The sequence below is a fragment of the Eriocheir sinensis genome, chromosome 2 (assembly GCF_024679095.1).
Source record: "Eriocheir sinensis breed Jianghai 21 chromosome 2, ASM2467909v1, whole genome shotgun sequence".
In the NCBI taxonomy this organism is placed as follows: Eukaryota; Metazoa; Arthropoda; class Malacostraca; order Decapoda; family Varunidae; genus Eriocheir; species Eriocheir sinensis.
Window position 1 is genome coordinate 16,626,578 of NC_066510.1, and position 13,419 is coordinate 16,639,996.

Below are 13,419 nucleotides of genomic sequence, written 5' to 3' on the forward strand. Positions count from 1 at the left end.
ACCTCTGTAGTTCAGTTGTTGGCCCTGCTTTCCTGGCGAAACAGTTGGGAATTTGGTTTTGTATGGCTCTTAGTCTGTTGTCCAACATGCTCACCATACTTGGGGACATGCGGCACATAACACGGCCTTCCCCTCCCTTTCTAGGGCCCTCCACATTCCAGCTAATGAGTTTCCTCATTGTACCACCAGCCTGGTGCATAAAATCTATTGGAAAGTCCTCGACCATGTCGAGGGGCAGCATTTCAAAAACTGAATTTCCTTTGTGGTACTGTGGTTGCTGCCGCAGTCTAAAAGATTCGTCTGTTCGTAGATCAATGGAGTTTGTCTGAGTCCAAATAAGTCTTTTTCCATCGTGTACTGCCCAACAAGTACACTGGTCACACCCATAGCTCGCATTAAAGGTAACTACATTTTTGGCGAGAGCTCTCGCTGGGGCGTCACATATTACGTGACCTAATTTAACTTGATATCTTATTCCATCGACCTCAATTCCTGATCGTAGTAGATCTGCAAGGTCTTTTATGGCCTCCTCCAAGTACTCAAGTGTCTGTGGTTTATTTTTAGATACTCCAATTACTGCAGGAAAGACTGCTCTGGGTCGAATATTACTTATTTGCATAAGTAAAGGCCAAGCAGCGATACCAGAACTTTTAAATAAAGGTATCCCATCTAAGTTTTGGGAGATAGTAATCTCCTTTAACTGTGATCTTACTTGTAAGGGATACCTTCTTAGTATCGATTTTATTTGGCTTTCGACGCCAAAGTAATAGTACTCTACGCCTGAACGCGTAAAAATGCCATTGCCCATTGCCGCGCCCCCAGCTATACTTGTTAAGGTTCTACAGTCAAGTGGCAGTGTGTGCAATGATCCTATTCCATATTTAGACAGAGCACGCAATATTCTGTTTGTAGCATCTCGCGTTAACTTACATTCGAAATGAATTGTTCGTAATTCATCCCATAATGTTCCTGGAGCATCTCGTCTGAGTACAGTCACGTCTACACTGTCAGAGTGTTCATCACTATCGGTATAGTCATGCACGATCAGTCCCTCTAGCCTCTCTAGCTTTGAAATACTCTCTTCATCGGAGGTCTCGCAAGGGCCAAGGCCCAACTCGCTGTTTCCTGGGCGACTAGGCCCATGTAGCACATTAGTGACATTACTTATTGCAGAATCAGTCTTGCTGGGGCCATTTAACATGTCAAGGGTTTGGGGAGGTTGTTCCATAGATGCGTCAGATAGAGGTGGGTCGCTGCTGTCTGTAAACTCATGAACACTACTTTTATAATTTCTATAAAATTCTTCTTCGCTTTCTGAGGGCAGCAGCGGATCTCGAATGCCTTCAATTACTGGTATTTTCTCTTGCAATAATTTTCTTCTTTTGCGAGCCCATTGTGCTTTCCTACGATTTCGCTTTTCTCTCGACTTCTCACGCCGACTTTCTATGGGATCCGTGTTATATGATGGCTCGTAGTCATCATCACTGCTGCTGTATGTTATCATTATTAGAATATATTGTGCATTACCTGAATGAACAGTAATGTGCGAAGTGTATTACAATATCTCCAAGCACAAGCAAGCACTCCAAGGATCGTATCACCGCAAACCTGAAACAATAATAATAATAATAATAATAATAATAATAATAATAATAATAATAATATAAAGACTACTACTACTACTACTACTATATACTACTACTACTACTACTATACTAATACCAAACCATTCTCGTCCCCTAATATCCGTGAGACAAAAAATGTTATTCATTGCACGTGTTCCGCCAGACCCTCGCTGTTGACTGGTCAGCAAAACACACACACACACACACACACACACAAACCCCAGCTGTAAGGCAGGCAGCTAGGATCGAGAGGACAGCATATTGTTGTATGATGGTAATGATACTACTACTACTACTAGTATACTACTACTATTACTAGTATACTACTACTACTACTACTATATATACTAACACAGTGACTGAGACGCGCTTGCGCGCGTGTCAGCCACTGTTACAGAATGCATCAGTGAATGGCGGGAAAGGAAGGAAAGGTGAGGAAAGGGAAGGAGAAAATAAAGAAGTGGAAAAAAAGAGAAAGGGAGGAAAATGTATACGCGTAACTGACGCGCATAACCCTCCTCCTCTCTCTCGCTCTCTCTCTCTCTCTCTCTCTCTCTCTACCATACAGATTCATTTTACTTCTTACTTACCAAAATGTGTTGCCTTGATCAAAGCAGAATCTGGCACCCCTAACGTATACGCAAGAGTCCACTATATAGAACACAGCGACTCACAGCCGCGCACACTACGCAGTGCGGTTTGAGATCGACTGAGACACACTGACTCAGTGGATAATTAATAATGGCCTCTGTGGGGCGACAATAGGGCCAGGGTTGCCATTTGGTATTTTTTAATACCAAATTAGGGTACATTTGGTATTGAAAAATCCATTTGGTATTGAAGCACCGTGATTGGTATTGGACTTAGATTTGGTATTGAAACGAAAGAAATTTAGTATTGAACTAAAAAAAACACACACACACACACACACACACACACACACACACACAGTTCAACCTCCCCAGTAAACAGCTACTAATTAAAAGTTTAATCAATGTCGTTCAGGGTTAATTTTTACCTGTGCACCATCTTTTGGTTTCATCGTCACCCTGCAGCCCCGAAAGGCCAGGATTAGCATTATAAGGCTACAAATAAATAGTCATATTAGTTACGGCCGCGCGGACCAAGTAGCGACCCCCTCTTCCTCCCTCTCATAACATCCGGTTCTCACGCTCCTGTTTCGAGACGTACGTCTTGTATGAGACGCGTACACTGCTGCCTCAGATATGACACATATGACACGCCATGCCTCGCCGAAGTCGATCACCACCCCAACAGTATCTTGCTGAGTTAAGATGTCAGCTGCGAGAATACTTTCCTGACGTTGTAATATGTCGTATGCTTGCACGAGAGAGAGAGATGAGAGATTCATCCCAGATGGCCCCAATTTAATGAGCGAGCGCACACACACACACACACACACACACACACACACATCTAGGCAGATAAATAGATAGAAAAATAGATATAGATAAATAGATAGGTATGATTAATAGAAGGATAGGCTGGTAGATGGATCTTGATAAACACACACACACACACACACACACACACACACACACACACACACACACACACACACACACATTTTTTTTTTGACGGAAAGTTGAATATGTAAGTAATTGCTTTACTGAGAGAGAGAGAGAGAGAGAGAGAGAGAGAGAGAGAGAGAGAGAGAGAGAGAGAGAGAGAGAGAGAGAGAGAGAGAGAGTAACTTATGACGAAGGGAGAGAAAGGGAGAGTGAAAGTGAGCAAGAGTGAGAGAGAGAGAGTCGCTGCCAAGAAATTTGTGATGCCAAGACTTGAGAGAATGGAGTTTCTCTCTCTCTCTCTCTCTCTCTCTCTCACACACACACACACACACACACACACACACACATGAGAGAGAGAGAGAGAGAGAGAGAGAGAGAGAGAGAGAGAGAGAGAGAGAGAGACTTACATAGATTTCCATAGGTGCTCAGACCACACAGACCCTATGGTCCAGGCAAGGTGGTCTGTCCTTAAAACTGAAGTGATACTACATCAAATCAAATCCCAGGAAGAGTTTGTGTTTTTACCTCAGCGAATATAAGGGTGAAGGAAGTGTCGCTCGATCTTGTTTTGAAATGAAACAGTCGTGTTGCACTGGACCACTGAAGGCGGAGTTTATTCCATTCCGCGCTGCGACGTTGGTGAAGAAAATTTAGTACAGTTGGAATTTATTTGTTTACACTTCTCTTTCTGGCATTTCATCATTTCTCGTTCGAAACGTGTCATCCATCATAAAACATAATTGGATTTGTCCACATTGAAGACGTGAAGTATTTTGAAACCTTCGATCAATTTTCCTTGAAGGCGACATTTCCTGAATGAGAGCAAGTTACGAGATGAGAGCCTTTCCTCGTTAGGTTTATTGCGCAAGGAAGACGGGGAGAGAGAGAGAGAGAGAGAGAGAGAGAGAGAGAGAGAGAGAGAGAGAGAGAGAGAGAGAGAGAGAGAGAGAGAGAGAGAGAGAGAGAGAGAGAGAGAGAGAGAGAGAGAGCAAGCAAGGTATTTACAGGTTCCTGGAATCCCAAGAATGCACAGGGCAGTCGCGACGGTTTGTTTCCCTTGATCCAGGGAAGTGCCCAGCGCGGCGCGGAGGTCAGTGAGGCGATAAGAACACTTTCCCGTCTGTCTGTCTGTCTGTCTGTCTGTCTGTCTGTCTGTCTGTGTGCAAGATGAAGAAGAGGAGGGAGGGTCGTATCTATGTATCTGTGTCTGTCTCGATATAACAAGGAAAAGATCAAGAAGAGGAGAAGGAGGAAGAGGAGGAGGAGGAAGAGTTGTGTCCTTATCTCTGTATCTGTATTTCTGTACGTAAAAAGCAAAGATAAAAACAAAGTGGAAGAAGAGAAAGAGGAGGAGGAGGAGGAGGAGGAGGAAGGGTTGTGTCTGTATCTGTGTCTATCTTTAAGTAAGAAAAAGAGAAGGAGAAGAAAGCAAGGGCCGTTTATAGGGATCGTTTTCGCTTTAAAATCTTGCTCTTGGAAGGCAAAGTGGTCATTGAGAGGATCGAGACTCGAGGCTCGAAGATTAGTAGTGGTGCTGGCCGCCTTTGTGTCCCCTGTGTGTGTGTGTGTGTGTGTTTAGCAAGATATATATGATTAGAATGTATGTCTGTCTCTCTCTCTCTCTCTCTCTCTCTCTCTCTCTCTCTTTTCAATGCGTCACCGACCGTAGCAGAGAGAGAGAGAGAGAGAGAGAGAGAGAGAGAGAGAGAGAGAGAGAGAGAGAGAGAGAGAGAGAGAGAGAGAGAGAGAGTTTATTACCACCACGAGTATCATTATATGTTTAAAAAGTTCCATAAAATTTAATGTTCAGCCATAATAGTAATAATAACAATAATAATAATAATAATAATAATAATAATAATAATAATAATAATAATAATGATAATATACAATAGATATCTCTCATCACAAGCAGTTATTCTCTCTCTCTCTCTCTCTCTCTCTCTCTCTCTCTCTCTCTCTCTCTCTCTCTCTCTCTCTCTCTCTCTCTCTCTCTCTCTCTCTCTCTCTCTCTCTCTCTCTCTCTCTCTTCTCCTCCCCTTCCTTTCCTTTTCCTCTTCTTCTTCGCCTTCCCTTCCCTTCCCCCTTATTATCACTGTCTTTATTCCTTCCTTTCTTCTCCTCTCTCCTATTCGATCCACTTCCTTCTCTTCCCTTCCTTTTCATTTCATTCCCTTTTATTATTTTTTCCATTTTTTCTCATAGCCTTTTATTTTTGCTCACCTTCCCTTTCCAATCCCTTCCCTTCCCTTCCCTTTCCTATATTTCCCTTCCCTTCCCTTCCCTTCCCTTCCCTTTCCTTTCCTTCCCTATCTTTCCCTTCCCTTCCCTTCTTTTCCCTTTCTTCCTCTTCCCTCCCCATCCCTTCCTTTCCCTTCCCTTCCCTTCCCTTCCCCTTGTATGTGGTGAATGTTATAGTGTGCAGAGAGAGAGAGAGAGAGAGAGAGAGAGAGAGAGAGAGAGAGAGAGAGAGAGAGAGAGAGAGAGAGAGAGAGAGAGAGAGAGAGAGAGAGAGAGAGAGAGAGAGAGAGAGAGAGAGAGAGAGAGAGAGAGAGAGAGAGAGAGAGAGAGAGAGGGGAGGAATGTGTTGACAGCGCTAGTACGTGTACCCGGCCCACAGACAAAAAAAGTGTTTACGGTGCAATCGAAGTAGTAGTAGTAGTAGTAGTAGTAGTAGTAGTAGTAGTAGTAGTAGTAGTAGTAGTAATGATGATGATGATGATGATGATGATGATGATGATGATGATGATGATGAAGATGATGATGGTACGTGTGCGTGCAATTAAGTGTGCGCCTGAGAGAGAGAGAGAGAGAGAGAGAGAGAGAGAGAGAGAGAGAGAGAGAGAGAGAGAGAGAGAGAGAGAGAGAGAGAGAGAGAGAGAGAGAGAGAGAGAGAGAGAGAGAGAGAGAGAGAGAGAGAGAGAGAGGCGCCATGTACTGAGATATGCTAAGTCGTATATTAAAATTGCATTTATTTATTAAGGCCGCCCCATCACGTATGATTGAATTACTTCTTAACCACATGTAACTCTGCTTGGGAAATACAATGAAATTATTTTCGAGAGTTTTTACTGGTTAGTAAAGATTTTAAATGCGAGCGTAATTATCAGTCAAACCCAGAATAGCTTGAGAGATGTTGACCACGCCTCCTATGATCCGCCACTATAAATATCGCGGACGCATGTTCGTGAAGTTAACCAAGTTGGGTCAGTAACGGCAGATCACGCACGTGACTGACCCATCGTGGGACATACTCTGTCTGGTGGGTGCGCCTTGACGTCGGCGACAGAGCTTATAGCAGGATTGGTTATGCAAGATAATATCTCGCATTATCAGTGCCTGTTGACAAAGCACCCCAACTTTAATTTTCCAGTAATTAACTGCAGTAGCTTCGATAGACCATGCAGCCGCGCTGATCGACGTCGTGCACTCAGATCATCGAGTCAGATCCATGGTAAGTTATGATTGAAGTGTATAGTGCCATTCAACAAATATATATATATATATATATATATATATATATATATATATATATATATATATATATATATATATATATATATATATATATATATATATATATATATATATATATATATATATATATATATATATATATACGACCTAAATAGATAGAAAAGTTATCTGGAGACATGCATACACCTATAGGTGTCCCTCATAGGCGGTTATGATCGAGTAACCAGCTAGCTACAGTCCCTACAGTCCTGAGGCGCCGACCTAGCGGGTCGAGTACTCATAAGTGCCTATGAGGGACACCTATAGGCCTACACATGCATCCAAGATAACTTTTTTTTTATATATTCAGGTCCTAATTACCGTGTTTGCTAAGTCTCAATCAGCCCCACGGGCAGCCAGACAATTAACTGTGTTCAAGTTACAGATCGAGACCGAAGGAAGGCTCGGCCAGCCAGCTGATGGATGGGACTCGACACCGGTGTGTGCATGGTGTGGGAGAATTAAGTAGGGAATAATAATAAGAGCTAGTTGTGGTATGATACTAATAATTTTTTCTCTTGCTTTTATAGGAGCTGCCGCGGTTTCATGGCGCCATAACTCTCTAAGTGTCATCTATAACAGCTGTACCCTCACGTTCAAGAATGGCCCTGCCCTATACTTAAGCAGCCTCGATCGATCATATAGCTACCAGCACAGCACACTACAACACGCCTGCGTGCTGCACGATTATGACTGATAAATAAAAATAAAATGATTGTGCAGTTATCTTTCCTTTTTCCTATTAGAGAGTAAGGAAGAAAAATGTGAAAATAAAGTGGAAACCGGAAGACTCTGAGATGAAACAAAGAAAGACCCGAGGGAAAAAAAATAATTATATAATAAAGGAGTAGGAGCTGGCCAGGTCACGTCAAGGAGGCCCACAACATAATTTCCCTCTCCCATCTGCTCCGCCCAGAATCTCTCTCTCTCTCTCTCTCTCTCTCTCTCTCTCTCTCTCTCTCTCTCTCTCTCTCTCTCTCTCTCTCTCTCTCTCTCTCTCTCTCTCTCTCTCTCTCTCTCTCTCTCTCTCTCTCTCTCTCTCTCTCTCTCTCTCTCTGCCCCTTTTTGAAATAAAAAATATTCAGTAGCTACTTTAGGAGAGAGAGAGAGAGAGAGAGAGAGAGAGAGAGAGAGAGAGAGAGAGAGAGAGAGAGAGAGAGAGAGAGAATATTACTAGGAAAATATAAATGAATACGGGACCCCGAAGAAAAGCATGCCTATTGGGACCTCAGTTTCCACCTGGTGATTCAGAAGGGGCGGAGCGGTGAGGCTAATTAGGATCTCCCTATGGACAGTCATTCCTCTGGTACTGTATTGACATTTTAACTTTTCCTTGTTTTAATTCCCCTCACTCTGTTCTACCTTCCCTTCACTGTTTAACTTATTTCCACTCTGTTCTACCGCCCCAAACTTTGTTCTCCCTCCAGTCATGATTCACTCTGTTCTAACTCCCTTCACCCTGATCTATCTCCCTTTACATAATGGAGTCCCTTCCAGCAATATTGATTCATTTAACTCCCTCCACATCATATCGCCATCAGAGTACATTACTAGCTGTACCTCATTTTTACCATTTATCATTATGCTTAACTGGATTAAGTGGATCTTCAATTATTCAGTGTGCACCTAGTTTTAAGAAATAAAATGTCTGAAATTTGCATTTACAAGTGCCTTTAAAATGATTCTACAATTGCTCATATTCTAAAAATTTTCCCGGGGTGGGGGAGTGGGGGCTAACAGCACCCCACTAAACCCCGCAGCTGCTTTGGCTCATTGTGCTCGCCTCTCACCCCATAAGAGGGGCCCCAAATGGGAATGAGCCCCCCGGGCCCCAAAATGTCTAGGAACGCCCCTGAATGACTGGGACCGCGAGGGGTAGATAACGAATGTGTGGGTGTAGAATCCCAGCCAAGATTTTTTTTTTTTTTTTTTTGTTACTCTTTACTTTTATTAGTCATTATTTGTTTTAGGTTTTAGTGAGTGGGGTAAGGTGAGGGTTGGTTTAATTGTTGATGAGGATGGTGTAGGTGGTGGGGGTAGGGTTGTTGGTGGTGATGGGTTTGGTGGTGAGGGTGGTGTTGGCCGCACAAAGATCAAGTTCCCCTGCTTTATTACATAGTAGCCCTTCAGGCCTACCCTTCGTCTTCCGTCATTCATTTTTTTCATTTGCCTCACCAGCCTCTTCAGCCTGGCAGCTGGTGAGGGCTCCTTCAGCCTAAACCACCGGTCCATATCTGTAAATTGAGGAGATCTACGTTACAATTTCTATGCAAAAATAGCGAAATGATATTCCATGAGAATTGCTTGCAGATAGACATCCAACCTTACCAGCAAGGCAATCAGTCGGAAACTGATGCGCGCGTGTGAACTTGTGAAGCTGTGAACGTCACGCGTATGATACGTACTATGCCGAGGAGGAGGAGGCAAGGGAGGGAGGGAGGGAGTGTGTGTGTGTGTGTGTGTGTGTGTGTTCAGTAATGGACATCTTTCAGTTTCTTCCTCCCTCCCTCCCTCTCACACCCCAACCACCTTTCCCCTCCTCGTCACTGCCACCCTCGCCGGCCCTCCACCAGAGCACCACGCTGATTTCATTAGTTTTCTCTCTCTAGATAGATAGATAGATAGATAGATAGATAGATAGATATTGCATTTATATGGTGGCATTTCTTCTTTTAGATGGAATACATGGGGTAAACATATTTATAAAATTATAAATAATTTCTTGTACGTCTGTCATGAAGCGTCGTAACAAATGTTCTTCCTCTCTTAGGTAACGTGGTCAATGGATCTTCCTCTGTCGAACTGTGCCTAGAGCTGCAGCCCAAGGCCCCAGTGGTATGTGTTTTTTTGTGAATTGCTACTGATGTAAAGTATATGTAATTGATGAAAGAAGTCAATGTTTTATTAGTGTCGTAGGCCACGTATCATATCTCCCATGTAGGTATACAGTTCCCTTTTTTTCTCCCTCCTCCTCGCCCCTCCTGCTTCCCCTTCTAAATTCTCTCTCAGTCATCCGTCTCTTCCCCCTCCCTGGACACATATCCCTTCATAGACTCTCTCTTACGAGGCTTACAATAATAAATCACAGTATATCATCAATATATAGTCACCTGTAAACTTTATAATTCAGTGTTACATGAGGAAATGCTTGCACATTCTCAATCAGTAGCCATATGAAAATATACTATATTTATATATATATATATATATATATATATATATATATATATATATATATATATATATATATATATATATATATATATATATATATATATATATAAAGCACATATATAAGGATTAGAATACAAAACATCACTGTAGTTAGTTACCTTGCAAAAGTAGAAAGCGTTGATGAATCTTCTGTTGTGAGGGAGGGTGCGAGGGTTTCATTCTATATACATTCTTGATTTATTGTATTTAAAAAATCGTCGACTCGTGCCTTCATCATGCAAGGCTCTTGACACGAACTAGCGTACGTAAACCAGCATGACTACTTAGAGCGACTTCTTTTGGTGCCTGCTCCTGGAGAGAGAGAGAGAGAGAGAGAGAGAGAGAGAGAGAGAGAGAGAGAGAGAGAGAGAGAGAGAGAGAGAGAGAGAGAGAGAGAGAGAGAGAGAGAGAGAGAGAGAGAGAGAGAGAGAGAGAGAGAGAGAGAGAGAGAGAGAGAGAGAGTGTTTAAAAGAAACTAATATTTTATGAAATTGCAACATAGCCGCGGTAGCTCAGTCGGTATAATGCTCGCTTTCGCCTGGGAAGCTCGAAGTTCGATTCCTTCCTGGTCAGTGTAGGCGGATATATCTGGTAGTCATTTCAGAGCACAATACATCACTGAGCTATATGTACAGCGGCTAATTTTCATAATATCACACAAGATATGAAGCTACATTAGTAATATTTTCCTTTCTATTCTTTCGTTGTGGATGACATACCACAAAAAACGACTCAAGCCTGTTCATTTGGTGGTACACTATTTTTTGCTCTCTCTTTTTTCTTTTTTTTTTACATATTACATATTACAAATGATGACAAATATGTCGATGAGCGGGCAACGGCCCGCCGCTGGGGGGGGAGGGGAGTGTCAGGGCCACCCTATAGTGGCTGGTCGAGTCACATCACACACACTACCATATACAGAGGGAGTGTAACGGTGTGCCTCTCTCTATCTCTCTCTCTCTCTCTCTCTCTCTCTCACTTAGGTAATGAATAATATTGATGAGAAAAAATTCTGATTTACAACATGGACAAAGAACACACACACACACACACACAAACACACACACACACACACACACACACACACACACACACACACACAACTTTCATCTAAAATAAAGAAAACAAGCTACTCAGAAAACGAAGAAAAGGAATAAACAAACTACTCCCAAGGGAGCCCTACGTGGTCAAACTCAGACCTAATTACCTTCCCCTAGTCCCATAGGGCAATCAGACGGGCGAGGGCCTTTCACAACGCCGTCTCAAAAAAGAAATGCAAGGATACAAATGCAGGAATTTTTTCGACAGTAAAAAAAATAATAATGAATGGGTCCCCCCCACGCACACACAAATATCTTTTGAATCTTGCCATGACTTATTAGTCGTTAGAATTGTAATGAGAGAGAGAGAGAGAGAGAGAGAGAGAGAGAGAGAGAGAGAGAGAGAGAGAGAGAGAGAGAGAGAGAGAGAGAGAGAGAGAGAGAGAGAGAGAGAGAGAGAGAGAGAGAGAGAGAGCGAGACATAGAGAGAGATAGAGAGAGGGTTCAGCTGCTAAACCCTTGGGAGCAAGGCGAGAAGGTTGAGGTTCCGAGGACTGTCACCAGATGTCAGGACCTCTCATGAGGAATATATTTATTTATCCTTATTTACGTCTCCCTCAAAACGGGCTCGTTTTCTTTAGACCACCTGTCGAACGCACGGAGAGTTACTGGCGCGCTGTAATTTATACGTATTATTAAGTGATTAATAAAGTACTTTAGTAGAGGTAAATATTTTGGAGGCTGCAGAAACTGATGACGAGTGCGTTTATATGTGTTATATAATGATTTGCGTAAGTGATATTTTTCAAAATTAACTCGCTTAGAGGGAGCATTCAGAATCAAGGCCCGCTGCTAAAGGGTTAATGGCGGCGCAAGAACGACCGTAGTCTTCAAGAGTTGGCCCTATAATTGGGTTACATAGAAAACATGAGTAACTAGAAGGCTATGAGAGGACGATCGATTAATAGGGTGACTGGAACAATGAATTAAGTAACACAATTAATGCTGCATATATATATATATATATATATATATATATATATATATATATATATATATATATATATATATATATATATCTATATATATATATATATATATATATATATATATATATATATATATATATATATATATATATATATATATATATATATATATATATATATATATATATATAAATATAAAAGTGCAAATGTGCTGGGACATATATATACTCGGCATCTATAGCCATCAATATGTTTAATTGTACACGTACGTATAGCTACCTGGAAGCCAGGGGGGTAATACATGCAGTGCTATTAATTAAAAAGGAAAATACTATAAATGAACATCCACTAATTTATGCTATTACACTTGTGATATGAATGAATGAATGTGAATATGATTTGATATATCTATATATCTATCTGTCTATCTATCTATTTGTACAATAAACATCCTTTATTAGCTTCTAACTTAACCGGTTGTGAAAGAAAACATAAAATGATTGGAACGTGAACGGTCGAAAGGCTTCTTGTACACGTTGTCACCATGGCTCAGTGAGCTAAGGCGCGCTGTTGATCCGCGGAGTCCTCAGGGAAGACGATTCGAATCCCGTTGGGCCCGGTATGTATTAGGTTTAATTAAGTTAGGTTAAGGGTATAGATTTCTATCAACCACGACATGTCAGTCATTCGAGAAGTCTACAGCGCAAAGATCACTGAGTCGTGGTGACAATTTAACAAATTATTTGTAACTCGTCCGCACTAGTCCGTTACGCGGCCTCAAACGGATTTTTGTAACTCGATCGATCATATCGTCCGCACTAGTCCGTTACGCTTACGGCATGTCTGAAAGTTCTGCATGCAATTAATTACTGATGTACATATGTACAATATAATTGGAATTATAAATCAGGCGACTCGCATTTAAAAATTAACAGCATAGGAATAATAAACAGCGAAGCGGACACTTGTGGACCCAAAATAGACGAAATGATACTAGTCCGATACGCGTCCGGCATGTTAGAAACTTCTGCGTACGGGTCCATATTAATTGCAATCATATCTCAGGCGACCAACATTCAAAAATTAAAAGCAAATATCTAACAACAGGAATTTAAACAATCAAAGCGGACACTTGTGGACGCAAAACAGACAAAACGATAAGTCTGCTTCACGTCTATACTCGTCCACTGCCGGCCGGGTGCCCGGTAGGTGAGGGGGGCGAGGGCGGGAGGAGAGGGGGGGAGGGTGCGGCCGCCGATCAACCCAACCTCACGACTCTTGCCACACCTCACCTCACCTCCCATACCTTCCCTTTGCCCCTCGTCCTCTGCCCTGTTCTGCTGTTCCGTTCTTTCAATTCATCCCTTCTACAGCCTCTCATATCCGTACTAACCTCTATTACTCTCTCTACCCTTAATCAGTTGCACCCATCTATCTATCTATCCATCCATCCATACATACATACATTTATACATACAATCGATCATAAGAACGTAGAGTC

At 42.0% G+C, this 13,419-nt stretch overlaps 1 protein-coding gene across 2 annotated transcripts in view; it reads right to left on the reverse strand.

Moving 5' to 3' along the window:
• Nucleotides 1-2,514, reverse strand: part of LOC127000289 (uncharacterized) — a 10,037-nt gene extending 7,523 nt beyond the window's left edge. The window contains exons 1-2 of one of the 2 annotated variants that reach the window (XM_050863821.1): nucleotides 2,216-2,514; nucleotides 1,528-1,608 (exon numbers count right to left, since the gene is read on the reverse strand). The gene's annotated coding sequence lies outside the window, so the exon portion shown is untranslated. Of the gene's footprint in view, nucleotides 1-1,527; nucleotides 1,623-2,215 lie in introns of those variants that run through there. The other variant, XM_050863831.1, reaches the window with a different exon arrangement.
• Nucleotides 2,515-13,419: the final 10,905 nt, after the last annotated feature.